This window comes from Echinops telfairi, unplaced genomic scaffold (assembly GCF_000313985.2).
Source record: "Echinops telfairi isolate 266 unplaced genomic scaffold, ASM31398v2 ScPeMD7_21;HRSCAF=78, whole genome shotgun sequence".
NCBI classification, from domain to species: domain Eukaryota; kingdom Metazoa; phylum Chordata; class Mammalia; order Afrosoricida; family Tenrecidae; genus Echinops; species Echinops telfairi.
Window position 1 is genome coordinate 824,836 of NW_022103918.1, and position 11,073 is coordinate 835,908.

Sequence of the window (11,073 nt, forward strand, 5' to 3'; positions counted from 1 at the left end):
TCTATAATGGTAATTCTATAATATAATAGTTCCATATTAGTTATAGCACTTCTGTGACTTTAGTCACAGAATAAAATAATAATAATAATAATAATAATGCCAGAATAATAATAAGGTAATGCATTTCCCCAGAAAATCTCCTTTCTCCTTTCTCTGCCCTTGCCTCTCTGTTCTCTTTTTTTTTTTACATTTCAAAGCATTTTGCCTTTTTGAGGCATTTTCCTGGCTCCAGTGATTTTTTTTTTAACCTCCCTTTTCCATGAGATTCAGCTTTATTTACAGAATGTTGGTTTTATGAGTTTGTATTATTATTATTTTACTGGCAGCTATAAAACTCTTACCCTTGCCAGTAAAAGAAAAGGGCAAAGGAAAGAAGAGTTAGGAAGCAGCATCCCTGATGATAAAAACAGAAATCACTTTCTAGGGACTTCAAAGGACAATGAAACAAGAGACAGAAGCCCAGCCCATTTCATGGGGCTGAGCCAACTTCTTACTTTTGTTCGTTGAAAAGAAGGCCCAAGAATGGACTCTAAACCTCAGAGTTCTGCATGGACACAGCTTCTCAGGCACAGAGAGTGTTAGCCAGGAATGTTTGTCAGGATTCAACCATGGAAAGCACTTCTGGGAATTATTGGCAGAAACTTTGGGTGAAAGGTGGAGAAACCTGGGAATTAAATGAAATGAGCTCCTTTTAACAGCTGTGATTTTTCTTATCTTCATGCAGAGATACTTTTCTGTATCCTTTTCTATTTAATTGAAAATTTTTATTTTTTAGAATAACATAGAAAATGTGAAAAATGCAGCTATCCAAGTAGTGTTAATGCATAACTATACTTTTTCAAATCCACAGTGTTATTTACTTCTCCCAATACCTCAGCAAACAGAACATCATTACTCAAATCTTAGTGATGACAAAAATGAGGCTCAAAGAGGTTAGTTTATCTGAGGTCACAAAGCAACTAAATGGCATGGTGGGATTAAAACACAGGGCTCTTTGATTTCAAAGATATGACTTTTAACTGCTGATACAACATGAAATATTCTTGGAGGTTCGAACACTTGCTTCAATAATGCTGTGAGTGTGTCTATTGGGATCCTTGCATCCCCAGATCCAGAGATAAAGATGAAATAATACAAAGATATATACATATTTAAGACATAAATTTCTTCAATGTCCTTTTAAATAAAGCAACAAGGGCTACATATTTACATATTAACATTTAAGCCCAGAAAGTTAAATGACATATTAAGGTGACCAGATTTAAAGTGGGACACCATTGACTGGCCGGGGTGGTTCTTGATAAAAAAACTTGGTCTCTATGGACCAAATAGACCGTTCCCTAGCTTGTTGTGCATTCTTTCAAAAAATTGGGACTTTTTTAAAACGCCAAAAATTGGGACTGTCCCGCCAAAAGCGGGACATCTGGTCACCTTATTATACATGACTCAGAGAAAGGCATTGAGGTAGTATTGGAACCCGATTCTCCCAGCTCTCTACCCAATACTCCGCCAATGAGATTTTCAACCCAAAGAAGCTCCAGCTCAAATACGTTGCTTTCTCAAACTTTTCTGCATACTTCAGGAATCACCAAGATTCATCCTGGTCAACAAACAGTCCTGTTTGCTGTCATCTGACACTGACTCTGGTTTGGTAAATTAAGGACACAGGCTCCCTAGAGTCTACAAAGTCAATGTATACCATTATTTAATTCCAGCAAACACTGGAAATATAGGCAAAATGTACAAAATACTCTTCAGCTGAAAGTTAACTAGCGGGTTCAATGTCTCCCCTCTCCGCTGTAACTGAAGGTGGAAAAGGCTGCTGTTTATGCATCAGACTGACTTCCTCTGGATGAGGAAATTCTGAAGAGGGTGAAGCTGGGAAATTTCTCCCACAATACCATGACCTTCCTTGGGGAAGAAGGTTCCCTTTCAGATATAATCTACTGTCATCCCACACTTAACCACTTCCTTGATTCCTTCTTTTATTATTCCAACATGCCCAAACAAAAATATTCCTTTCTATATTAAGGAAAATGTGTAACCTCAAGAAATGGAGCCAAATGACTTGTAGGCATTGAAGGAAACATTGCTGAGTTTCAGAAGCAGGAGACTGAAGTATAGTTGTTCAGGAGAACAGATAGACATATGCAAAGGATGAAGTAGCATCTGTCTGAGATGGCATCCCAGCTGCGTTATGTTTACAATGTGTGAAGATATGAAGGCAAATGAAAGAGTGAGAGCTTGGCTCACCACGTTACCATACACGAGTAGTCAAGAGCACAGATAAATGTTGTAATAAGTAACTTTACAGAAGATAGAAATAATACTTCAAACAGCAGAGAGTGACTATGTGAGGTTTATTACTATAAAGACTCATGTCGTTGTTGTTTAGTGTCCTGGAGCACAGCCACCCTATGTACAAGGGAACACAACACAGCTCAGTCTGGCATCATCCAGATAATACATCCAGACAATAGGTCCTGAGCTCCAGTCAATTGTTGCAACCACTCTGTCAATCCACCTCATTGAAGGCCTTCCTCTTTTTTTGCTGTCCTCTACCAAGCACGTGGTCCTTCTCAGGGACTAGTCTTTCTTGACAACATGACCAAATATTAAGACTAAGTTTCATTGAGTTAGTTAGTTTATTGTGTCAACCTGGCCAACAAACACAAGTAGGGTTAATTGAAGGGCGGAGGGATAAATGGCTTGGTGAGCCTCGCCTTTCTAGTTCTTGGGTCTCTTTTTGATGGCCGGACCAGGGTGCAGCTGCTTTAGCCAGTTCCCTGCCTCAACTGGCAAGGCTCACTTCCTGCAAGACATCCTCAAGGAGAAGCCACATAGACCTACCCGAAGCAGCCCTGGGTGCTGGAGCAGCCATGTGGAGACCCCTGACAGTGCTGAGATGCTTACACATTCACTGATTCAGCTTTCCTCCTGCAGTTGGCATCATAGTGTGTGCCTTGTGAGATGGAGGAGGACTTTGTGGATTGGTGTCGGACATGTGGGCTAATGTTGGACTTATGGGTTTGGGCAGCACTGGGTTGGGATGTTTTCTTGATATGCACTTAACGTTTATATAAAACTCTCTTACACATAAAAGTTTCTGTGGATTTGTTTCTCTAGAGAACCCTGTCTAACACACTCATCATCCTTGCCTCTAAATAGCACGCTAGCAGTGTTTCTTCCAAGACAGATTTTCTTGTCCTTTTGGCACTCCACAGTACTTTCAATATTCTTCTCTAGAACCACAATTCAGATATATCAATTCTTCCTTATCTAATGTCCGACATTCACATGCTTATGAGAGGTGATACCATGGCTTGGTTCAGGCACACCCTAGTCGTCAGAGTAACATTTCTGATTTTCAACACTTTAAAATGGTCTTATGCAGCAGATTTACCTAATGCAACTCATCATTTGACTGCTGCTTTTGTGGTCATTGTGTATCCAAGCAAGACAAAATTCTTTACAACTTCAATCTTTTCTCCTTTCACCACTTTGTGACCTATTTGTCTAGTTGTGAGGATTTTGGTCTTTTTTACATGAGTTGTACATACTGAAGGCTGTGATACTTGATTTTCATCAGCAATTGCTTTAAGTCCTCATTTTTAGCAAGCAAGATTGTATCATCTGCACATTGCACGTTGTTGGTAAGCCTTCATCCAATCCTGATACCACATTTGTCTTAATATAATTCAGCATCTTTATTTGCTCGGCATACAAATTGAATAAGTATGGTGAGAGGATGCAACCCTGACACACAGCTTTCCTGATTTTAAGCCATGCATCATTTGCTTGTTTGTTCTCACAATTGCCTCTTGATCCATGTACAAATTGTGCATAAGGACAATGCAGTTTATGATCCACACAGTCGAATGCCTTGGCATAGTCAATAAAGCACAAGGAAACTTCTTTCTAGTATTCTCTGCTTTTAGCTAAGATCCATTTGACATCAGCAATGATAGTCCCTTTTCCATGTCCTCTTCTGAATCAGGTCTCTCCTTTGGTAGCTCCCTATTAACGTACTGTGGCAACTCTTGGATGATCTTCAGCAAAATTTTACTTGCATGTGTTATCAATGATATTATTCTATAGTTTGAACATTCTGTTGGGTCACCTTTCTTTGGAATGTATACAACAATCGGTTTCTTCCAATCAGTTGGCCAAGAAGCTGTCTTCCAAATTCCCTGGCACAGACAAGTGAGTGCTTCCAGTGCTTCACCAGCTTCTTGGAACATTTCAGTTGCTATCCTATCAATTCCCAGAGCCTTGTTTTTGGCTAATGCTTTCAGTGCAGCTTAACTTCTTTCTTCAGCACCATTGGTTCTTGCTCAGATGCTACTTCCTGAAAAGGTGAAATGTCAACTGGTTCTCTTTGGTACATTGACTCTGTGTATTTTTTTTCCATCCTCCCTTGATGCTTCCTGCATCATTCAATTTTTGTCCACAGCATCTTTCAATATTTCAACCGAGGCTTGATTTTTTTCTTTAGTTCTTTCTGCTGAAAGAACTAAAGAATCATTGAAGGTGATACTAAATCATGGTTCATGAATAAGTAAACACACACACACAAAAGAATAAGTAAGCATAGGAAGATAGCATTAGTTACTAAGAGAAGTTTAAATATTTGCAAATACTTTCTACTCTTTTGTACTTGGTATGAGAAATGAAAACATGATATCCTTTGGTCAGAAGTAGATATCTAGATGGACCTTGTGATTAACTCAAGGATATTTCATTGAAATAGAAATGTAAAGGTTTCTTAAGTGATTGGTTTCAACTTTAGATATAGATTGGTTGGAATAAAATCTAGCAGTTGTATGAATCAAAGCTCCGCTATTCCCTCATGGAGGATCTCTTGGCTTTATTCCATCTTGGTATTCCTGCCATACCTTTGGCACCTTCTCAGACCAACAATTGTCATATTAAGGCAGACATTTAGATGCTGTTGATTGGATCTGAAATAGAAAAATGCTCCTTGTGGCAGAGGACTTTGGTCTTTGATATGAAAAAGCCCAGGTTTGGATTCTGCCTTTTGCAATTATACTGAAGGATGTTAAGAAAATTATTTAAACTTCCAAGCCTCTCATTTCCCAATGGTACCATTCCCATGGCTTTCCAGTCGATTCTGATTCGTAGTAAGCCAAAAGGACAGAGTAGAACAGATCCTTCACGTTTCTGAGTGTGTAAATCTCAGAATGGCAGGCTCTCGAAATTATTTAGGGAGTAGAAAGCCTCATATTTCTCCTGTGGAGGAGCTGGTGATTTTGAACTGCTGATCTTATGCTTAGCAGTCCAATGCATAACCCACTATGCCACCAAAGGCACTGAACTGCTAGATGGAGTAAATAAAACAATGCATGTAGAGTTCTTATCATAATGACCAGCACATAATTTTATCACACATTCACACACACTCACACACACACACACACACACACACACACTCACACACACACAGAATATTATTTTTGAAAAGCTTGGTCTAATACCTTGAGAATACTACTACTTTGGTTTTCACCAACAGCCAGGGACTAGATCACCAGCAAAAACCAAAGCAAAGAACAGAAGGCAAAGAGTGGGTGAGATAGAGCTGGCCGCCTTGACCTCCGTGGGGACTGAAGGAGAACTGGAAGAGCTCAGTTTAATTCTCATCTTGTCACGGAATTGCTGTGTTCTTTAGAAATCACTGAATGCTCTCTGCAAAAGGGGAAATTGAGATAAAACCAGTTGTCACTGTGTAGATTCTGATTTATGGTGATCCTATGTGTGTTGGTATAGAACTGTACTTTATAGGGTTTTCAATGGTTGATGTTTTAGAAGTTTGAGGGCTTACGAAAAGTTTATAGCCAAATTCCCTTATCTTTTAATTCCTCTTTTCTATGAACTTTTTGAAGCCCCTTCAAGATCACTAAGCCTTTCTTCTGAGGCATTTGGCTGGGCTAGAACCTTTAACCTTCAGTTAGCAGCAAATTGTTTAACTGTTTGTGCCCTCCAGGGATAAACTCACTGCTCCCGAGTGGATTCTATTCATAGTAACCTATTAGCACAGAATAGAAATGCTCTTTATGGTTTCTCAGGATAGACTTCTATCATTTTGTTCTTCTAGATCAGCGGTTCTCAACCTGTGGGTCACAACCCCTTTGGAGGTCGAACGACCCTTTCACAGGGGTCACCTGATTCATAACAGTAGCAAAATGAACAGTTAGGAAGTAGCAATGAAAATAATTTTATGGTTGGGGGGGTCACCACAACATGTGGAACTCTATTAAAGGGTTTTGGCATTAAGAAGGTTGTAAACCGCTGTTCTAGATGATTTCACCCTTGAACTGTCTGAACATGATAGAGGAATAATTATGTAATCTTGTATTTGAAGAAACACTCTGTCCCCAATGTCCTTTTGGAAGAGGGACTTATGTTTGGACTTCCACCTCTGGTCCTGAAAACATTAACAGATTATCTTGCAAAATTGGAACCTCAAATCACTGCCTGCCAGTCAACCTGCCTGCTGTCATTTCCCTATTAGCTTTATTCACTTAAATTGGAATTTCATATGCTTTAGAATCCTGGGAATAAGAAAGACAATCTCTGTAGCTAGAGTTTGATCAAGGAGAGAAAAATCTCCTCTCGGGAAAAAGATTTGAAGGTCTCTACAATTCCTCTCCTTTGTTCTCATTTTACAGTCTTTCTAAACCCTGCAAGTAGGATGGAACTTAGACGAAGAAAGATGAATGAGGACATAAACGAAAACTTTCCACAGTGGTATCAGGGAGAGTATAATGTGAGGGATGCCTTCAAGTTAAAGAGTGGTCCGGCTGTGAAAGAGAATTCCTTCCACATTTGATTTCTCCATGATAGAATTGTGACGGGAAAAAAGTCAGGGAAATGTGGGTTGGATGGAACTGCAGAAATTTAGCTCAGCCCTGCTTGCTGGTGTTTATTTAAACTGCCCTACAACCAGTGCTTGCTTGAATCTTGGTGGCCTCGCCCTGACTGATTCTTCCAGTTTATTATTCTCTGTGTTTCCCGTCTTTCACACAATCTTCCATTACTTATTTCCTGTCATTATGGAATTCTGAAAGATACTGTTATAATGAGGGCTCTTTCCCCGTCTTTTGAGAGGAAAGAAATGGGTGAGAGTAAGAATTGGATCCAAATGAAGGGGAGATAAAGTGAAGAGAACAAGATGTAATTTTGGTTTGTGTTGTTCTGAGAGAGCAGTAGAAAGGCATGTGCCATGGATATGGGCTGGAATAGGGCTTAGTAAACGTGAGTCTGACTTGAACATTTGTTTTTCATGCTTCACCAAGCTATGAGTTCTTTGCAGTTAGCTGCGGAATTTTATTCTCCCCAAAACACACAGCTTCCCAGTATTCCAGAATTAAACTCTTATTCCTCCTACAACGATGGAAACATTTCTGGGGATATAATGAGGTAGTAGGGAGAAAGCACAGGCATTGGAGTCACTGAACAGAATAGGGATTCTGTTTAATCTGGCCCTTACTGATCTCTTTCATTTCTCTCATCCTCATGGTCTTCATCTAAAAAATGGAGGGAAAATGGCAAATAGTTGAAGAGAAAAATCAAAAGAGATAAACCATGTCAAGCATCTAGGCTAGCGCAGGGCAGATAAATCGTAAATGTTTCATGAAAGCAGCCATCATTGTTATTATTATCGACTAGCTACACGGCCCTGGATAAGTCATTTCCTATTTCAGGATGTCTTACTAAGGTTTTCAGAATGGGTATGTTTTCTCCTTCCTTTGAAAACTCTATTAGCAATGTGACTTATTTTAAAATCTAACACATATCTCTTCCTCTTTGAATTCCAGACATTTCTGTTATTGCTCTTGCTTACACTCTCCCTGGCCATGAACAGCACAACTATTCATTTGTGCCCTTCCTTTCCTGACCCCATGCGCTTTATGACTCTTGACTCATAATCTAGGAAACGTTCATCTCTAAAACGACTACTGAGTTTTCACACACACCCAAATATGCCTTGTATGCTATCCCCGCACTGCTATGGTACTGCTTTATCAATCTTATACCGTTGTTACACAATTTTGAAATCACTGGCTTACATGACTGTGCCCTACACTGGATTTTAAACTTCTCAAGGGAAGTCAGGGTTGTGTTTTATTTCTCCGCATCCTCCATGGACCTTACACATTGCCTAGGGCATTTATGTTTCCCAAACTGTACTGGTTGGCAAACTTAGGGCAGTGCTTGAGCATCATAGCAGCTCAATGACATTGTGTTTTCACAGTCCACAACAACTGTCTCCTTTACTGCAAATATTCCTACCTCCTAAGTGAAAAATAAATTCAATTTCTTGTGAAGGTGGGAAATTAGTACCTTAGAAATTATTTAAATACTGAATAATTACAGAGTAGTTAAAGAAAGGGGGAAAATGCTATTTCTCCCATACTTTTTCTAACTTTGACTTGGGTAGTAATCCTACTTTTTTTTTTAATAAATCATTTTATTGGGGACTTATAGCTCTTAAAGCAATCCATACATCAATTGAATCAGGCACATTTGTACCTATGGTATCATCATTTTCAAAACATTTCTTTTGACTTGAGCCCTTGGTATCAGCTCATTTCCCCCCCTCCCCCACCCTTCTTTCCTCATGAACCTTTGATAATTTATAATTTTTTTTCTTGTCTTACACCAACTATTTTCTCCATTCATCCACTTTTCTGTTGTCTGTTCCTCTAGAGGCAAGTTATATGTCCATCATTGTGATTGGTCCCCCTTTCTCTCTCCACCCCCCACCTTCCCCTTAACCTCCTGGTATCCCTACTCTCATTATTGGTCCTGAGGGGTTTATCTGTCCGGGATCTCCTATGTTTCTAGCTCTTATCTGTACCAGTGTACATCCTCTGTCTAGCCAGATTTGTAAGATGGAACTCGGGTCATGATAGTGGGGGTAGGGGTGTGTGTGAAGCATTAAAGAACGAGAGGAAAGTTGTATGTTTCATCGGTGCTATACTGCACCCTGACTGGCTCATCTCTTCCTTGTGACCCTTCTGTAAGGAGATGTCCAATTGTCTACAGATGGGCTTTGAGTCTCCACTCTCACTCCCCCTCATTCCCATAGATATGAGTTTTTGTTTTGGGTCTTGGATACCCAGTACCTGATCCCATTGACACCTTATGATCACACAGGCTAGTGTGCTTCTTCCATGTGGGTTTTGTTGCTTCTCAGCTCGATGGTCGCTTGTTTATCTTCAAGCCTTTAAGACCCTAGATGCTATATCTTTTGATAGCCAGCACCATCAGCTTTCTTCACCACATTTGCTTATGCACCCATTTTGTCTTCAGCGATCCTGTTGGGAAGATGAGCATCACTGAATGCCAGGTTATTAGAACAAAGTGTTCTTGCGTGGAGGGAGTACTTGAGTAGAGGCCCAATGTCTGTCTGCTACCTTGATACTTAACATATAAATATATGTACATAGGTATATTTCCCTGTCCTTATATATAAATATATTTACATGTGTACATGACTGTATTTAGTCCTCTATAAATGTCCTTTGCCTCCTAGTTCTTTCCTCTAGTTCCTTTTACTTTCCTCTTGTCCGACTATCATGTTCAGCCTTCATTTGGATTTCAGTAATTCCTTTCAGCCCTTGACCAAGTTCTACCAGGCATCCTATACCCTTCTTGCCATTGATTTTAGATCACTTGCTGTTCCCTTGCCTCTGGATTTGTTGAACCCCCTTCCTCTTCCCCACCTTCCTCTATCCCATGTGCCCCCCAGAACCATCGGTTTGTTGTTTTCTCCTCCGGATTGTTTATCCTGCCTATCTTATCTAGATAGACATGCAGAGACAAAAATAAGCACAAAAAGAAGACAGAGCAAAACAAAACAACAACAAAAACAAAGAAAAGCCTCTAAATAGTTTGTTTGTTGACCTTTAGGAGTGTTTTCCTGTCAAATCTGATGGGGTGCCATGCCCTGGGCCAAAGGTCTATTTTGGTATTCCCTGGGGACTTCATTGCTTTGCTCCCCTGGCTGCTCAGTTGCATGCCTTTAGTGTTTCACCACAGGTGTGGTGGGGTAGGATTGGGCACAATTCTCGCACTGTGTCTCCAGTGTCGCACCCCCACAGTGCTATGGTCAGTGAGGGACTTTGTGTCTCATGGTAGGGCCCGTACTATGGTCTTCTCTGTGCAATGGCTGCTCTGAGCAGGAATATCATCCTTGGGGCTTGGTAGGCCAGATGTGTTCCACTCTCTCTCCTTCCTTCTTCATTTGTTTCTGTGTGCTCTGATCAAACCCACCCCTCTCCCTGAGCTGTAGCTTCAATGCTGTCTTCTGAGTTACATATCTTTGGGGGTGCGGGTGTCAATGTAGTTGGGATTGGGACCCACCTCACAGACCTCTCTATTGGTTCCCTGCTTCATGCTGGTATGGTGCATTCACGTCTTGGTGCACCGGATTGAAGTCTGGTCCCTCTCTCCCTCTCCTGTGGAGATATAGACAATACCTTCCCGTTGGATGGGTTAGTGCCCTGTTCCCCGGCTACCCATGTCTTTTCTTTCTTTCATTCAGTCATTCTTTCTTTCTCCGTCTTTTTTGTTGGCTGCCTATTCATCCCTGGAATGGATCTGGCCCCTGCCATAGTACCTGGACCTCACTCCAGGAATGTGAAATCGTACTTATAAATTAAGTATGTACTCTCCTTATTCCGTAGCATTATTCTTGAAAAGTTTCTGGGTAATAATAAATTATGCCTTAAATACACATTAAAAGTATATTTTCTTTTAAGGAAAATCATATTGAAATCACTTGAGTAGCAAGATTTCCTCTAGAAAAGTTTTTTTCTTTTTCTCACTGTTCTTGGTATGTAAATTCTCCTCTTAGATATTTTTCTTTTAATTTAAGTTTTCACATATTGATCTACTAGAGTATACCAGAGCCTGCAGCATGCAGCTATGTAAAATAGCAGACTTTGTGTAGCACATCAAACTTCCGTAGATTGGGACATACAGGAAGTTCAATGGGAAGAAAACAATAACATTCAAAAGCTTTCCAAGGGGAATCAACCCACTCTGGGT